Here is a 19,169-nt window from a genome sequence, read left to right on the forward strand (position 1 = left end):
TCAACACACAGATGATTTGGGTCTGACGTGGACCTTACATGCGTCTCGAACACTTTTGAGCATTGTTTGACCTAGCGTTCTAAGAAGTAATCCAAAGTAAAATATCAAAGCTTTGCATGAATATTTTCCCTTTGGGACTCCACTCAAGTCTAGAAATTTTGTGGTCAAACTCTGTATTTTTTTTTAATCTACAATGTTGACTGTATAATTTTTGGCAATTTTCAGGCATTCTTTGTTGCAAATTCTTTTGAAACCAGTGGCAAATGCCTGGTATCATGGATAATCCTGACCACAGATTAGCATTGAAATTTTAAAAAAGGAACAATAAGTTATTTCCTTTCAGATGTTAAACCTCACTAAAGTGTATTTTTACTTTTTCTCAAGTACACATGCTATTTTTTATCTTAGAAAATGTTAAATGATTTTAATGTAGGAAGTATCTGACTAAAGACTATACAGGCTGATAGCTTATTCAAATCTCTAATTTTATTGTTGGTGAATATCAGCAGGCAACATGTGCTTGGTACTCTGAGGTTATTGTCACAACTCAGAACATATTCTAACTCCATGCATTTTTTAAACAGTCATCAATTACTCATTCATTCGACTAATGTATAGTTAGTGCTTACTTTGTGCTAGAAATTGTTCTGGGTTTTAGACCTTAAAATGATGAAAAAGATAGACCAATGTTCTCACTTGCATGGAGCTTATATTCTAGTGAAGGCTCAAACATTTGATAATTAATAAGTGAATGAATGAACTTAATAAGTTAGAGGCCAGATTGGGCTGAGTTGTGGTCCCGAGAGTGCCTGAGGCTTAGACAGAGCCTGGGGAAATCAGTTTCCGTGTCTGACCAGCTTCGTGACATTTCTCATTCTCCCTGCACTCAAAGGCCCTAAGAAGCTCTGTCTCCACATTCAAGTGCTTGGGAGGTCCTTGCTGATTTCATCACCACCCTCCCTCCCTTTTGCTCCCACTTGCTCCCTAACATTGGCTCCAGTTACAGTCTTCCTCCCTCTCGGCTGACTCCTTTCTGCCAGGCTGCTTTGGGTTAATACTTCCCTGGCCTGGTTGTTGGTTCCCCTCCTTGTCTTCACCCCTAGTTTCTGTCCTTGGGACCCCTTCGTACATTCCACAGCTATTGGCCAGCACTGCCTCAATCTGAGCCCAGCTCTAGTTTCTAGGTTGGAGCCTTAGACACCCCGGACCTAATAGGAGTATCAGATGTCAGGGATTGGGGCTTAGCAAGAGCAGTTTCCAGACAGTGGGTCCTCAGATCCAGGCAGGCAGGGGTTTATCTAGTTTGGAGCAGGACCATGATGGGGAGGAAAAGGTCAAGAGGTCGGGGATTCAGGGCTGGTGCTCTGTCTGGCAGAGTAACTAACGTGCAAAGCACAGAGTTAAGGTAAGATTCAATTTTGTGAAAGGCAAGCGTGACAGGGGTTAGCGGCAAGGCTGTAATTTGGTGGGCATATGGGAGCACACCAAACACAGGCTGTGTTAGTATTAATTCCAGACTCCATAAGTGGGGGTCTGAAACCATTGATCTGACAGTCTGGTTAGGGCTGAGACTCACAGAGAGTTCTGGTTAAAAAGACAGACTTTGAGAGGAGACAGAAGGGGGTGTGAATCCCAACTCTGCGACTAACTAGCTCTGTGACCTTGAGCAAAGTGCTTCACCGCTCTGATCCTTAGTCTCCTTACCAGTAAACTTGGGATGGTAACACTGACCTTACATGGATGTCGTGAGGATTAAATGAATGAATTTGGGATGACGATGAGACCTCTTCAAAAAGAAAGAACAAGTCTTTGAGCATCTGGGGCTCCCCACGAAGCCCAAGTGGGGAGGAGACATCTGTCAGCAGCCCAATGCTGGCATGGCTGGCTCCGGTTTCAACACCCGTCTGTGCTGTCATTCAGGTCTGGCCGCTGAAGAGCGGAACATCACCTCAGCTGAGCTCTCAGCTGAATGCAGCAGCCCAAGAAACATCACGTAGTGAGTGAGCAGCCTAAGAACAGCCCAACCCACAGAATCATGAGAAATAATAAATCATTTTAACTGCTACTACTATGTTTTGGAGTGGTTTGCTGCACACCGATAGATAACGGAAATAGTTGTTTTTAATTCCTTTACTATTTTTCCTCTTCCATTTGGCTTTTAAAGGTGCAGAGGACAAAACACTGTAAAATAAGCTGATGCAGAGCTATTTCTGCAAACGAATGAGCACGGTTTCTAGGGATGCTTCTAGTGTTGCCCACATTCAAGTCCTAATGTAGGATTTGAATATATGGCTAGAGGATTGCTGTGATAATTATGACTCTGGTAAACTTAAATGGCGATCTTCAGAGAATGATAACTTTAAAATGATAAACTCTTAAACCTGGGGTTTTGAGCTAGAAGAGATCTTGGAATCCATGTAGCCTAATCTCTTAATTTTAGAGATAAGGACACTGAGGCCTGAGAGGTTAAAGCCGCACAATATGTTGTTAGTAGGGCGCAGAAGGGAAGCCAAATCACCTGGCTTCTAAAGCAGTGTCTTTTAACAGGTAGATGACCATTTCCATTATTTTATTTTCACAATAAGCAAAGTGGATATTTTTGGCCTTTCCAGTTTTATAGCTGAAACAACCTGAGGTTTGGATTTGAAGAGACCTGCTCATTTCACATAACTCATAAAATCAGGACTAGATTCTGAGTCTTACCATCCCAGGTCCAGGGTTTTTTCATTACATCATGCTGCCTGTTGATGTTCAGCACAAAAAAAAACCACAAGGAAATAACGAATGTATTTTTGAAAAAGAATCAGCAGCAGACACTAATCTGGTTCATCTTTGAATTCCTCATAGTGATATACCATGTACATAATGGTCACTCAATAAATATTTGTGATATGAAATGAGTACATGAATGAATGAATAACTGAATAAACAAGGGATGAAATAAGATTATGTTTCATTTTTACCAGGCATTCCATTCTCGAAGTATATTTAATCAGATTTTTCTGTACTTGAACAAGAATAGGGGATAAAAACCCCAGTCAGTAGTAATGACAACATTTTGTAATTATTGTGCTTTGAATTCTAAAGCAGAGTAATGAACACAAAGGCATGTCACATATTTCAATATATGTCTCCTATCCTGTGTGTAAAACTCAGAAGGCCCTCTCTGGACATGGCATGCTGGAGGGGAAGGAGGTGAAGGGAGACCTTCCAAATGAGTCATCAGGAAACAAAGGTTACTCCCCTTCTCCCAAGGGGGAAAACAGAGGTAGAGAAAGTAACCCAGACAGCCTTGAGCAGCCTTGTTCAATAGAAATATAATGAGAGCCACAAATTTTTTTAAAATTTAAGTATATAAGTATAATTGGTATACAATCTTATTTGGTTATGTTATTTTCAGATGTACAGTATAGTGATTTGACATTTTTATACCTTATAATGTGTTCGCCTTACTCATTCTACTCATTCTAGTAATCATCTGCCACCAAGAGCCACATATTTCATTTAAAATTTTCTAGTAGCCACACTAAAACAACAGTAAAAAGAAATAGATTGAATTTATTTTGATACTATATTTTATTTAATTATCTTTTATTTAATTATCTTTTAATTAGCTATCAAAATATTATCTTTTCAACATGAAATCAATAGAAAATTACTGATGTGATTTTTTTTTTTCTAGCTGGTGTTTTACACTTATAGTACATCTCAATCCAGACTCGTCACATTTCTGGTGCTCAATAGCCATTGGTGGCTGGTGGCTACCATCTTGGACAGCCCAGGCCTAGTCAACAGGACACAGTGATTCTGTAAAGAACAGGTGACAGCAATTACAGCACAGAGGAAGTTGTGTCATAAGGAATACTTGAGCAAATTACCCTGCTTTAGTCCAATGGCATAACCCAGACCACTGCATCTTGAAGGAAGGAGATTCTGCTACCTCCGGGAAAAGTCAGCCCCAGAGTTTCTGTAGCTGGCTGGGAAGGCGTTTGGCTGGGTAGCTCTGGACAAGTAACTTAACCTTCATATAACTCAGTTTTTCATCTGTTACCCCTAAGAGCTGCTCAGGCCATTACATGAAGCAATAGGTAAAAGCATTTAGTTAATACCTGGCAGGTAGGAAGCACTCGATTAATAGTAGCTATAATAATCTACTGGGATCTTGCCTTAGCATACAAACCTCAACCCCATTTTGGATTTTTTTTCCTTAAAAAGTTCATAGGGCTCTCTACAGATCACGATTTTCTCTTTTAGAGAATGTATAAAGGGGCTCTCAGGTAAGATGAATTTCAAAAGAAACAAACACAAAAAATATCATGAGTTACATTATAATGAGCCGTCGATGTGAGGGAATCTCATATTAATGAAACAAGACGGTCTTCTACTCTTTTTATTGTGGTAAAAGATACACAACATAAAATTGACCATTTTAACCATTTTAAAATGTACAATGCTGTGGCATTAAGTACATTCACATTGTTCTGCAACCATCACCATCATCCATCTCCAGAACGTTTTCAACATGCCACAGGGAAAATCTATCCAATAACTCCCCAATACTCCTCTTCCCCAGGCCCTGGTAAACACATGCTACTTTCTATCTCTTCGAATTTGACTCTTCCAGTTATCTCATATAAATGGAGGTCTTCTGTTTTCCAAAGTAATATTTGTTCTTTCTTGAAGCATTAAAATAAGAAAATTTGTTTAAAACACTGATAAAGGAAACATAGAGAAGTTTTAAAAGAATAATTAATGTTGGAATGAATGTCGAGAATGCACAGATGAAAAGCATGGAAGTAAAAATTATGATTATTACACACACATATCTGAGGGAGATGATTACCACACAGGTTTTTCCTTACTTTTTGAAAGGAACTCTGTATGAAAATATATGCGTATGTACATAAATATAATTTAAGACATGTCTGCATAATATTGTTGCTCATAAAGGTGATAAATAATGATGCTGCAATCTTCATGAATATCAGAAATCTTTCTGGTACAGTAGATACTTTGGTCCAACCTTGACTTTTTCGCTAGCTTGCCATTTGGTTTGGGCTTAGAGTCTGATCCTCTCAAGTCTCTCCTATCTTCATCTGTAAAATGCAGATACTAATAGCTGCCCTTCCTACATCATAGGGTTGATGTGAAGATCAAACAAGATAGTCAAAATGAAAGAGCTTTGAAAAATACAAAGCCCAACAGAAATGCAAGGCATTATTAAAGACTGTGGAGAGATTGCTAACACAGTTTGATTCAAAGCCAAAGTTTTGTACTTTCAAAAGTTAAAAAGATATTCAGTATTGGCAAATTATTCAGAAAACCAGACTCCTGCTTTGGTGACCCAGTACCATGACTGAACTGTGCTCTAAATGCTATACATTTGATACCCACTGCTACAAGTCATCCAACCACATTACCACACTAGATGTAATTGTACAGCATTTCAGCAATAGCTTCAACTTTTGGTGGTTAAAAATATTATAAATCCACATAGCTTCAAGACACCGTCACGTCTTCACAAGGAAGTTGTTTTTACTTTTCCATGGAGGCAAAAGAGCTGCTCTCTGTCACATTTTTACTGTGAGAGACCTGCCTGCCAATGCAATTTAACAAGCATTTATTGAGTGCCAATGGCATACAAGTCATTTAGGGTAGAGATGGGGTTGGGGGAAGGATGGGGGTGGTGAGAAGAAATACAGAGAGAAAAGGGATCCCTGAATTGGATGAGTTTTAACACTGTTGGGGAGTGGCCTATCCTGTCACAACTAACTGTAAAGACAGAAAAGGCTTGAGGAATACATTGTGGGAGTTGGAGAGGTTTGAAGGATCAAGTCATTCAACATAGGAGGGCAGAATCTTGTGACATTTGTCCCAGGCCTGGATGCATGAGAAGGTTTCTATGGGTCAGAAATCGAGGGGAGACTATTTTAAGCCTGAAGGAACCACACCTAGGCTATTCCACAAGTAAATATTTCCTACTAACTAGCTTATAAAACTAAACAACTTGGCAATGCGCCTATGACTCTACAAAGTCACAGCTGGGTGGTGTTAGGGGTTAAATCGCAGATTCTCATTTGAAAGCACCAGCCTTCTGGCATTTTACCATTCCAGGACAGCTCAGAGAAACATCATATGTGACCCTGCAAACAACCCTCTATTTTCAGTTCCATAGAGTTGCAAGAATTTTTTTTCTGTGTTCAGACAGGGTTTCCAAATTTAAAGAACCCACTTCCAACTAGAAAATTCCTTCAGGCCCATGCTCCACCTGTGGGTTTCTAAGCTCACTTGTACTCCTTGACCCAGTCAATTTTCACAGATCCAGAACCAATCTTAACATTTAGGCTTAGTGTTCTTCCGGGATTACACTTCCCCCTTCCAATGCATTACTGTTAGATTACTTTTCCCTTTCCCAAAAGTATAAGAAAGACCTCTCTTTTAACCCTTATCATACTATTAGCTAACGTTTATTGAGATTTTACCTTGGGCCAAGCAATGTGCTATATGTATTACAGCATCTCCCTTACATGGACTGGTAATATTACTATTTCTATTTTATAGAAGAGGGACAGAGGTTTAAAGAGGTCAAGTGACTTGTCCAAAGTCACCCAGCTAGTTTACTGGTGGAGTTGGGACGCGCACCAAAGTCTGTACGTTTAACTGCTGCACTGCACTAGCCTTCATCACTTGTCTTTATCAACAGAGAATTCTGTGAAATTTAAGTGTCACTTACAAGCAAACCATTTTGAAGAGTGGCAATCTACTATAGGTTAAGAGGAACAAGCCACTGATGATTTGATATGATCATGCTAAGATTTATCCAGTACTATCTGTGCACAAGGCACTCTGCTAAACACAGGCACTTTCCCGTTTTAACTTTCACAGCAGCCATAGTGAGAGGGACATTATCATCATCGCTTCAACAAATGAGCAAACTGCGGCACAGAGAAGTTAAGTAACTGGCCTAAAGACCTGTTAGAAAGTGGTGGGGCCAGTAGTTGAATCTTGGCCATTTGACATCACATCTCCAGCTTTTAACCTCTGAGCCATACAAGTTTTTTGGACAAGTTGAGGGTCCCCACCTGCCTGCCACAGAGTCTAAAGTGACAATCCTTGGACCCGCCCGGAGTTGGTAGGAGGAGTTGCTGTTCGTTTCCTGGGGAGGAGTGACACTGGGAGTAGCAAGCATTGAGCTCTTTCAAAGCCAAGTACCAGGTGACTCAAGGCAACCACAGGTGAGCAAGAGCCAGTGTCTGCCCTCCAGGCTGGAGGAGATAACCAACACTGAAAGTGAGGTACCAAAGCAAATGAGGTCATGCCACTCCTCCGCTTGAAATCATTCAGCAGCAGCCATCACCAACAGGATACAGCCGCTTCCCTCAGCAAGGCAACGCGGCTACTCTTCCTGTATCTATCTGTCTACCTATCTCCCTAGCTTCACCCTGTGCAACAGTCACGACCTATGACAGGCATCTCTATGTCTTCCCTGTCTCCCTGCACCCACTAGTCTCTCCAGTTTCCATCTCACCTAAGTTATAGCCCCCCTTCAAGACTTGCTCACACCTTGTTAAGCTTTTATTGCCCTTCTCTCCCAGTGTGGGACTCTATATACAACACGTTGTACACCTAGTATGGCAGTTATTACCCTAAACTGAAATTATTTACAAATTTGTCTCTTCAAAGGCAGGGTGAAAGGCTTAATCTTCTTTTGCATACCTGTGCATACCTTACACAGGGACACGGTAGACTCAGAATTGGGTGAAAGCCAGAACACGCACATGAACAGTGCAAGGATTAGGTCAGGTTAGCAGTCTTGTACCCAGCACTGAATGAGGCCCTTGGAGATCCACATTTGTAAACCTGGGAGAAGGAAGGTCTTTGGAAGAACCGGAGGCAGACGTTGGGCCACCCTCAGCTGGATGGAAAACACTAATTGGGGAGATGATGGAGAAGCAGAAGGCTTTAAGGTTTACCAATTTCGGAAGTTTGCCTGGGCTAGCCCCATCATCAGTAACTTTTTATAATTGGCTCTATACAATATTGTATTTAGAGGAGTGCCGGCTTCCCCACCAGCCAGCACCTTCCAGCATTGCACCAGTCCTCACTGCACAGCCATTGGGTGGCTCAGGCCGTACACCTCGCCATTTATGAGGTGTTACTATAGTACTTTAAAGCACCACTTCACTTAATCGCCTCAACAATCTGAGGTCTTTTTTTTTTTTTTTTTTTAATCTATTTTACTCGTGAGGCAACGGATGCCCGGAGCGGTTACAGCAGCTTGCTCACGAGGCTCCACACCACTCCGCGCCCCTTTCCCTGCTGGTGGCAGATCCCAGAATGAGTGGAGGGGCTGCCCCCTCGTGCGCCACGCTCTCGGGCTCCAAGGTTCCCTAACGCACAGTGGTCACAACCTAACAGCGTAGCATTCTTTATCTGCTCAGTAAAAAAGTTGTTTCGGGGCAAAGTATGCTTGAGAAGGTCAGTGATGAACAGTGATGGCCAAGGAGGAAAAAGAAAACGGCGGGGGCGGGGAGGGGTGGGCGAAGGGCAGGGCTGGGGGCTGGAGCCCGCGGGCCCCGAGGGCGGGGCGGGGCGGGGCGGGGAAGGGAGCGGGCGCAACGCCATTGGCCCGCGCGCTCCGGAGCAGCCCCTGCTCTGCAGTCACCACCCGCGGGAGGGGCCTGCACGCACCGCCCGGCACTGACAGCTGTGGGGCGACACCTGGGCTGTTCCGCGATCGAGCCGGGCAGAGCAGTCAGCGCCCCGCCGGGCAGAGGAGGTTCGCGGCGCCCAGTCCCGAGGGAGGTAACGCGCCGCGCCCGGAGTTGCAAGGTTTGTACCATCCGGCTTGGGTCTGCGGGCAAGAGGACGAGGGAGGCGGTGAGACGCGCTCCCCGCCCGGCTGCGAGTGAAAGCAGCACTCCCGGGTTGTAGCGTAGACTTCTTTGCCCACTCGCTGTGTTACCTCGGGCAACCTTCTTCCCTCTCTGGGTCTCTGTTTCCTCCTCTGTTAAATGAGGGAGTTGGTGTTGAAATGATGCTTTTTAGTCTTCTGAGTTCTAAAACGTGAACTGCGTTTTGGCACCCGGCAAGCTCCCTTCCTCAGTTTCCCACCTACTTAAGAGCCAGCTAGCTGCGCTGCCCGGAGAGTCGAGTCTCCAGGAAGCCGAGGTGCCTGGGTAGGCGGGGGTTCTGCTGGGCTGTCCTGTTTCCTGGGGCTTTTGAGAACTGACCCTGGGCTTCGGGCTGGCTGCTGGCTGGACCTGGCTGCAGACTCCCTGCCCCAGATTGCTGAGGGGAAGTAAGGCAGAGTGTTAGTAGGACCTGACTACAGGTGGGGTGTTGGGAAGGGGGATTTGGGAGCTGATGACTTCTGCTTGAACATAAGCAGATTTGTTTCGGATTCTCTTCCTACACTCAGACCTTGTCCCGCATTGAGTTATAAGTCACAGGAATGGGATTTATCATCCTTTAAAGTGAAAAACCAACCACTTCAGCGGCTAAGTCAGAGGGCTCCATCAGCATGGAGGAAGTGGGCCTCTCTGAACCCATCCTGCCTCCTTTTCCCTTTTCTCCCTCTTCCCTTTGTAAATCCCCTGTGACTTTGAGGGGCTCCACTTCCTGTCTTAATGAAAAGTCCTTATTTTTATTTAGTGCTAGTTTGTGACCAGCAGCTTCCAGACCATTGGGCTCTGGGTTGAGATGGAAGCCAAGATAAGAACAGACTATGAATCAGCCTCCTGACCCACACAGACTAGCAGGGATGTGCAGAGGAAGTCCAGTGGGGCTTCAGACAGACAGACAAACACTGAAAGGTAGGATTCAAACTAGTGTCCAGTTTCCTGTCGCCTTCTTGGCAGCCATTCCCAGCTGGGGAACGGTGGCTTCAGCTGTCAGTTGGATGGAGCAGCCAAACAGTGGAAGATGGTTGAAAGCAACTGGGGACGTTGATGGGTTTCTGTGGAAGGTCTCCAGCAGTCCCCACCCACCCACCCACCACTTCCCTCATCCTGCAGTTCTTCCTTAGTGTGGTATCCAGGTAAAATCATATTCCAGGACCCATCAAGAGGGGTCGAGAAGGGGCCAGGACAGTAGCAATACTGACTGTGTTTTATTGGGCACTTGTGGGCCAGGCACTCTGTATATATGTCCTTAATTTTCACCAAGCCACGTGAGGAATGGTATACTGTTAATTACCCCATTTTGCAAATGAGAAATGGAGGCTCAGAAAGAGCCCATCCCTTAGTCACATAGCTAGTAAGTGGCATAGCTGGGATTCAAATCCAGTCTCTCTGATTCTAAAACCTGTGTTCTTTCCACTTTTTTGGTGTTCCTGGTGTAAGGGAAAGCTGGAGTAGTAACAGCAGAAATGACTGCTGAGTTCTCACTAGGTGCTAGACACTGTTCGGAGTGTTCAGAGGTGTTATGTCATTTATGGTACAGGAGTTTCTGTGGTTCTGGTGGCCATCAGTGACCGCCTTGGCCTCTCGCAAGCAGCAGTCCTGCGCTAGGACGTCTGCCTGATCCTTCCCAGCTGCTAGTGAGTGGGTGGGGCAGGCGCCCTGTTTGCTTTATCCTAGAGGTGGTTTGAGGTCTAATGAAAGATTGATTGTCCACATCTGATCCGTTAGCCCTAACCGTTGGCTTGTGAATGATCCCACTGTCCCCTAAGAGGTCTTTCTCAGGCTTAGCTCAATAAACACTTGTGGAATGAATGAATTAGCACCTTGTGCAGAGTGGTCTGCTGTCCTGCAAAAATGTGAGGCTGCCCATGAGCAGCCTGGGCCCCACCATCCAGGCCGGGCAGTTCTCCTTCTCAGGCAAGGGAGGCTGGGTGAACTGGGCCCCTGTGGCTTCCAGATTTCCCTGGTAACACGTTTGCTGCCACCTGTTTGTAAAGAATTTTTAAAGATATATATATATATAAAAACTAACAGGAAAAGTGACTTAATTAATGAGGTTGCTGCCCTCTCAAAAAGAGGGAGAAATCAGATGGTACTATTTGCCTTAGGGCTTCCCAAGGTTTTCCATAGAAGAGTTTCTGAGACGAATGACTGACAAGTGCTGGCCGAGGGCATGTAATTCAGATTGGCCCCAGCAAGCCTGAAAATTGATGTAAGGATTTATGCAATTTTTCATTTGATTTCATACATCGGATTTGTGTGTGTGTGTGTTTGTATACATATCTATGTATATAAACTTTTTCCCCCAAAAAATCTTTGTGTAAATTTGGTGTCCTGGCATATTGATTTATATTCTTGGGGGGCTGAGCAGACCCAAATGGAGAAGCAGGGCAGAGGTTCTGGTCTGAAGACGTAGAGGATTGTTTGCATTTTCCATTTTCCATTCTCTGGGTTTACAGTAATCGAGCTTCCCAGCTGCTTGTGGAGATAACTCCTTTTCCCACTTTGCAGAAAGAAGACTGTGTTTTAAAAACAAAAATAATCTTTATGTTTGTCCTCCTTCCAAATTTATTGAGCTATAATTGACACATAACATTGTATAAGACTAAGGCATACACTGATGATTTGATACATGCATATAGAGCTACCATTATTTTTTGTAGTGAGAATAAATTTTACTTTCTTAGCAACTTGTAAGTGTATAATACAGTGTTAACTATAGTCACTGTACTGTATATTAGATCCTCAGAATTTATTCATCTTATAACGGGTTGTACCCTTTGACAAACGTTGCCCCATTTCCCCTACTCCCCAGCCTCTGGCAACCACCATTCTACTTTCTGCTTCTATGAGTTCAGCTTTTATTAGATTCCACATATATGTGAGATCATTGTTGTTTGTTTTCTTATGACCAAAGCTATACATATTCATTGTAAAATAGATACAGATTAATATTAATAATACTACTATGAATAATCAGTGCATTCACACTTGAGATGTGGCCTTCCAAATCTTTTTCTCTGCATCTAGATGAGTAATTTTTTAAAAAAATGAATAAATGAATACAGCCCTTACTTTTGATTGAATTATTGTCAGAACTAAAAGCCATCTCAGATTGTTTTTGAAAGAATGTAGAACGTTATGAATAATTACAAACATCATAAAATTTAATACTGTTTGTGAACCCCAAAGTTCACCCCCATAATTCACCTGTGTCCTTTAGTTTCTGGCAGAGACAAGCCCCTGCTGTGGGGCTGCTGTTGAAGTTGCAGGGTCAAGTTGTGCTCCTTTTGAAGTGACTCAAGTGTCTTAAATGCTTCAACTGCAGCAGAAAAGGTCGCTTCTTGGTGGTGTTATATGGAAAATTTGAGCAGAAAATCCTAAAGCTAAATTGCATAGTAAGACGGAGAGAGCCTTAGATAAGGTCAGTGCTACAGTGTTGCATTTTATTACCTGTGTGACTTTGGGCAAGACAGGTAGCTTTCTTGAACAGATTTTCTCTTCCATAAATTGGGGATAATGACATAGGTGTTTCTACCTTCCCCTAACAGACACTGTGAGGACCAAGTGTCAGTGTTATTGTTACTTGCATTGCATGCAAATGTGTATGCTATGTTCTTTTAAAAAGTTTAGATGTAGAAAGATTAAAAGCAATGTCGGTCTTTGTAAAATGCTGGCATCCAACTCTCGGACTTAACATTAGTAGGACTCAATTATGATGAAAATATTCTTAAGTTTTCTTCAAAGAATATAGAATTATTTGATGGCTAGCATCTCATTGACCTTCATCATTATCCTGAACAGAAGAAAAGGACACACACACACACACAAAAGATCCCATTTCACAGAATAAAAGCAGTCTTGCCATTCAAGGGAGCTCTGCATTGCACATGGAGTCCCAGAGCTCCTGAGGGCTGTCTCTTTCTGCCTTAAGAGAGCAGCTAGAAAAGGGGTGTACTGGTGGGGACATGGCTGAGTCCCCGTACCCACTGACTGCTGCAAGGGCTGCCCATAGGCCTAGCTCCTGGCAGCTGGGGGAGAGGAATAGGCCCTGAATTGGGAGACAGGTGGCTTGGCTTCTGCTCCTGCCTCAGAGACAAGCTGTGCAACCTGGAGTTAGACATATCCTCTCCCTGAGCCTTGGTTTCTTTATCTATAAAGTGAGGGAGTTGGACCAGATAAGATTCCTTCCAATCTTAAAAATCTATGATTCTGGGTTATTTTCCATTCACATCTGCTCAAATGGAAGTTTGGTAGAAAATTACTACATCCAGATGAATCAGGTGTCAGAAAATGTTCCTACTTCATATTGCTTCCAGCTCTGGGTGCCCCTTCATGATTTTCTAATCTAGAACCTCCTTAGATTGTTGGGAGGAGAGAACTGCTTACAGGCAACTTTTGGGAAGGTAGGTTGACAAAAGTATAGTGAAAGCAGATTATTTACAGTAATAAAGCCGTGTACTAAGTACTCACCTTTTAAATATGGCATTTTTCCTTAGTGCCCACTGGGGACTTGTTCCTGTGCTAGGACTCTTGCAGAATGCTGGAGAAGTACACCCTCGAGTGGCTCAGAACTCTAGGAGAGGGAGAGAAGGAGGGGGGGGAGGGAGGGAGAAAGAGGGAGAGAGACGGAGGGAGGGAGGGAGACAGGAGAAGAGAGTGCAGTTGTGGTTGGAATGCTATGGAGATAAAAAGACCAATTTGGGAGAAGATTGATCCCCCAAGGGCTTGGACTACTTGGTTTAATTGCCTGATACTCAATGGAAACTTTGTAAAGTATTTTTAATGAACAAATGAATGAATCTCTCTTCTGACTGAAGTTGCTGAACTATGTTGCAATGACCCTCTTGTGATTGCAGTGATACCTTTACATATATGCAAAGTACCTAAACCTCCAAAAACACTTTCATATGCATTATCCCTTGTAATGATGACAGAGATAAAAGAAGGCCAAAATAAAAGCATTTCCTAATGTCATGCTTTCTAGACATTGTGCAGTTACTAGTAGAAATAGAGCTGGCTTATTATTCCTAGATGAGTCTTCTTTCCATAAAATATATCAAGAAATATTTCAGAGGGGCAGTAAAAATTGCACAAGTCTGCATTCAGAGTTAGAGGGAGAAAGAAATGCATTGCTTAACTCCTGGGTAGAATAGACATTTCTTTTTCTTTTTCTTTTTTTTTTTTAAAGCAATAGGATATCAATTTTATTAAAACTTGTACACATAAACACACACAATATGTTGTGAGTGCAAACTGGTACATTCACACTGAGGGCAATAAAAAATGTGCATCCTATATCAAGAAATTCTTTTTTTTCCCTTTTAGGATACTCTTTTTATTTTTCAATTTTAGTTGACATTCAATAATATTTTATATTAGTTTCAGGTGTGCAGCATAGTGGCTAGACATTCTTGTAATTTATGAAGTGATTCCCTGATAAGTCTACTATTCACCTGGCACTATACATAATTATTACAATATTATTGACTATATTCCCTATGCTGCACTTTACATTCCTGTGACTATTTTGTTAACTACCAATTTGTACTATTTTTTATGATGGCTTAGGTTCATTTTATTGGTTTTCCAGTTTGTATTTCTTAATCACTTCATCTTTTCACACAGCCCTCCAACCTCCTCCCATATGATAACCATCAATTTGTTCTGAGTCTGTTTCTGATGTTTTGTTTGTTTTGTTCTTTAGATTCCACATATAAGTGAGATCATATGGTATTTGTCTCTGTCTGACTCATTTCACTTAGCATACTGCCCTGTAGGTCCATCCCTGTTGTCGCAAATGGTAAGATTTCATTCTATTTTATGGCTGAGTAATATTCCACTGTAGATATGTATCATTTCTTTTTTATCCAGTCATCTATTGATGGGCACTTGGGTTGCTTCCATATCTTGGCTATTGTGAATAGTACTGCATTGAACACAGGGGTGCATATATCTTTTTGAATTAGTGATTTAGATTTCTTTGGATAAATACCCAGAAGTGGACTTGCTGGGTCATAAGGTAGTTCTATTTTTAATTTATTGAGTAATCTCCATGCTGTTTTCCATAGTGGCAGCACCAATCTGCAATTTTACAAAGAGTGTACAAGAGTTCCCTTTTCTCCACATCCTCACCAACATTTGTTTGTTGAATCATTGATGATGGCCATCCTAACAGGTATGAATGAGGTGATATCTCATTGTGGTTTTAATTTGCCTTTCTCTGATGATTAGTGACATTGAGCATCTTTTCATATGTCTATTGGCCATCTGTATGTCCTCTTTGGAGAAATGTCTATTTAGGTCCTCTGCCATTTTTCAATTGGATAGTTTGATTGTTTGGTGTTGAGTTGTATGAGTTTTTATAAATTTTGAATGTACTCCTTATCAGAATCAGATGTATCATTGGCAGATATCTTCTCCTATTCAGTAGGCTGTCTTTTCATTTTGTTGATGGTTTCCTTTGCTGTGAAAAACTTTTTTCGTATGATGTAGTCTTATTTGTTTATTTTTTCTTTTGTTTCCCTTGTCCGAGTAGATATATCAGAAAAAAATATTACTAAGGGCAATGTCGGAGAGTTTACTGCTTATGTCTTCTTCTAAGAGTTTTATGGTTTTGGGTCTTGTATTTAAGTCTTTAATCCATTTTGAGTTTTTTCTTGAATACGGAGTAAGAAGGTGGCCCAGTTTCATTTTTTTTGCATGTGTCTGTTTAGTTTTCCCTGTACCATTTATTTATTTATTTAAAATTTTTATCGGGGAACAGTGTGTTTTTCCAGGACCCATCAGCTCCCAGTCAAGTTGTTTTCAATCTAGTTGTGGAGGGCACACCTCACTGGCCCTTGTGGGAATGGAACCAGCGGCCCTGGTGTTATGAGCACTGCACTCTAACCAACTGAACCAGCCAGCTGCCCTGCCAGCACCACTGTATAGTCTAGCCTCCTTTGTCACAGATTAAATGACCATATAAGCATGGATTTATTTCTGGGCTCTCTATTCTGTTTCATTGATCTATGTGTCTGTTTTTATGCCAGTACCATGCTGTTTTGATTACTAGGTATGGCCTTGTAGTATAGTTTGATATCAGGTAGTGCCTGCCGTGTTTCCCCGAAAATAAGACCTAGCCGACCATCAGCTCTAATGCATCTTTTGGAGCAAAAATTAATATAAGACCCGGTCTTATTTTAATGTAATATAAGACCGGGTCTAATATAATATAATATAATATAATATAATATAATATAATAAAATAATATAAGGCCAGGTCTTATATTAATTTTTGCTCCAAAAGACGAATTAGAGCTGATGGTCCGCCTAGGTCTTATTTTCCGAGAAACACTGTAAGATACTTCCAACTTTGTTCTTCTTTCTCAAGATTGCTATGGCTATTTGGGGTCTTTTATGGTTTCATATAAATTTTAGGATTATTTGTCCTAATTCTGCGAAAAATGCCATTGGTATTTTGATAAGGATTGCATTGAATCTGTAGATTGCTTTGGGTAGTACAGACATTTTAATGATGTTAATTCTTCCTATCCATGAGCATGGTATATGCTTCCATTTATTTGTATCTTCTTCAGTTTGTTTCTTCAATGTCTTTTATTTCTGAGTACAGGTCTTTCACTTCCTTGGTTAAATTTATTCCTAAGTATTTTTATTTTTATTTATTTATTTATTAAAGATTTTATTGGGGAAGGGGAACAGGACTTTATTGGGGAACAGTGTGTACTTTCAGGACTTTTTCCAAGTCAAGTTATTGTTCTTTCAATCTTAGTTGTGGAGGGCACAGCTCAGCTCCAGGTCCAGTTGCCATTGTTAGTAGCGGGGCTACCACCATCCCTTGCAGGAGTTGAACTGGCATCCTTGTGGTTGAGAGGACGTGCTCCAACTGACTGAGCCATCCGGAAGTTCAGCAGCAGATCAGCTTAAGGTGCCCTATTCATTCAATCTTAGTTGGAGGGAGCGCAGCCCACCATCCCTTGCAGGAGTTGAAGAATCGAACCAGCAACCTTGTGGTTGAGAGCCCACTGGCCCATGTGGGAATTGAACCGGCAGCCTTTGGCGTTAGGAGCATGGAGCTCCAACCATCTGAGCCACCGGGTCGGCCCCGTATTTTCATTTTTTTGATGTAGTTGTAAATGGGATTGTTTTCTTTATTTCCCTTTCTGATAGTTTGTTATCGGTATATAAAAATGCAATCAATTTCTGAATATTAATTTGGTATCCTACTAGTTTACTGAATTCATTTATCAGTATCAATAGTTTTTTTGGTGGAATCTTTCAGGTTGTCTACATAGTATCATGTCATCTACAAATAATGACAGTTTTACTTCTTCTTTTCCAGTTTAAGTGCCTTTTATTTCTTTTTCTTGTCGGATTGCTGTGGCCAGGACTTCCAATACTATGTTGAATAAAAGTGGTGAAAGTGGACTTCCTTGTCTTGTTCCTGATCTTAAGGAGAAAGGTTTTAACTTCTCCCCATTGAGTATGACATTAGCTGTGGGTTTGTCATATATGGCCTTTATTCTATTGAGATATGTTCCCTATATTTTCACTTTGCTGAGAGTTTATCATAAATGGATGATGGATTTTGTCAAATGCTCTTTCTGCACCTGTTGATATGCTCATATGATTTTTATCTTTCATTTTTGTATGTGATGTATTATGTCAATTGATTTGCAGATATTGAACCAATCTTGCATCCTAGGAATAAATCACACTTGATCATGATGTATGGTCTTTTTAATGTATTGCTGAATTCGGTTTGCTAAAATTTTGTTGAGGATTTTTACATCTATATTCATCAGGGACATTGGCCTATAGTTTTCATTTTTGTAATGTCTTTGTCTGGTTTTGGAATCAGGGTAATTATGGCATCATAGAGTGAACTTGGGAGCCTCCCCTTCTCTTGAATTTTTTGGAGTAGTTTGAGAAGAATAGGTCTTAATTCTTTTTGGAATGTTTGGTAAAATTCACCTGTGAAGCCATCTGGTCCAGTGCTTTTGTTTGTTGGGAGCTTGCTGATTACTGATTCGATATCATTAGTAGTAATTAGTTGGTACAGATATTCTGTTTCTTCTTGATTCAGCCTTGGAAGATGGTATGCTTCTAGGAATTTATCCATTTCTTTCAGATCGTCTAATATATTGGCATATAATTGCTCAGTAGTTGCTTAAAATTTTTTGGTATTTTTGTGGTGTCTTCTGTAACTTCTCTTTTATTTCTGATTTTATTTATTTGGGTCCTCTCTCTTTTTTTAATGATGAGTCTGGTTAAAGGCTTATCAGTTTCGCTTTTCTTCTCAAAGAACCAGCTCTTGGCTTCATCGATCTTTTGTATCATTTTTTAGACTCTAAGTTGTTTATTTCTCTTCTGATCCTTATTACTTCCATCCTTCTCACTTTGGGCTTTGTTTACTGTTCTTTTTCTAGTTACTTTAAGTGTAAAGTTAGATTGTTTATTTGAGATTTTTCTTGTTTCTTGAGGTAGGCCTATATTGCTATGAATTTCTCTCTTAGGACTGCTTTCACTGTGTGTCATAGATTTTGAATCACTGTGTTTTCATTTTAATTTGTCTCAAGGTATATTTCGATTTCTTTCTTGATCTCATTGTTAATCCAGTCATTGTGTAGTAGCATGTCATTTAGTCTCCATGTGCGTGTGTGTGTGTGTGTTTGTGTGTGTGTATGTTTTATAATTGATTTCTAGTTTTATACCATTATAGTCAGAGAGGACACTTGATATGATTTTAATCTTGTTGAATTTATTGAGACTTTTTTTGTACCCTCCCATGTGGTCTATCTTGGAAAATGTTCCATGTGCACTTGAAAATAATGTATACTCTGCTACTTTGGGGTGGAATGCTCTAAAAATATCAACTAAATTCATCTGGTCTAGTGTGTCATTTAAGGTTGCTCTTTCTTTGTTGATGTTCTGTCTGGAACACCTGTCCATTGGTGTCAATGGGATGTTAAATTCCCCTACTATGATTGTATTATTGTTGATCTCTCCCTTTTTGTCGGTCAATATTTGCTTTTTATATTTAGGTGCTCCTATATTGGGTGCATAGAGGTTTACTAGAGTTGTATCCTCTTGTTTGATTGACCCCTTTATCATTATTTAATGTCCTTCTTTGTCACTTATTACACTCTTCATTTTAAAGTCTATTTTATCTGATAGAAGTGTTGTGACTGCAGCTTTTTTTCATTTCATTTGCATGAAATATCTTTTTCCATCCCTTTCAGTCTATGTGTATCTTTCAATCTG

The 19,169-nt window shown here is 41.1% G+C and overlaps 1 protein-coding gene across 17 annotated transcripts in view; it reads left to right on the plus strand.

Annotated features, from left to right (window-relative positions):
• The first annotated feature begins 8,663 nt into the window (after positions 1 to 8,663).
• The window catches only part of SYTL2 (synaptotagmin like 2), a 104,430-nt gene continuing 93,924 nt past the window's right edge, over positions 8,664 to 19,169 (plus strand). For 10 of the 17 annotated variants that reach the window (XR_012497454.2, XR_012497455.2, XM_019739596.3 and 7 more), the window contains exon 1: positions 8,664 to 8,832. The gene's annotated coding sequence lies outside the window, so the exon portion shown is untranslated. The remainder of the gene's footprint in view (positions 8,833 to 19,169) is intronic. The other 7 variants (XM_019739600.3, XM_074335644.2, XM_019739607.3 and 4 more) reach the window with 2 other exon arrangements.

This window comes from Rhinolophus sinicus, chromosome 14, assembly GCF_057876585.1.
Source record: "Rhinolophus sinicus isolate RSI-liver-muscle chromosome 14, RSI-T2T, whole genome shotgun sequence".
Lineage (NCBI taxonomy): Eukaryota > Metazoa > Chordata > Mammalia > Chiroptera > Rhinolophidae > Rhinolophus > Rhinolophus sinicus.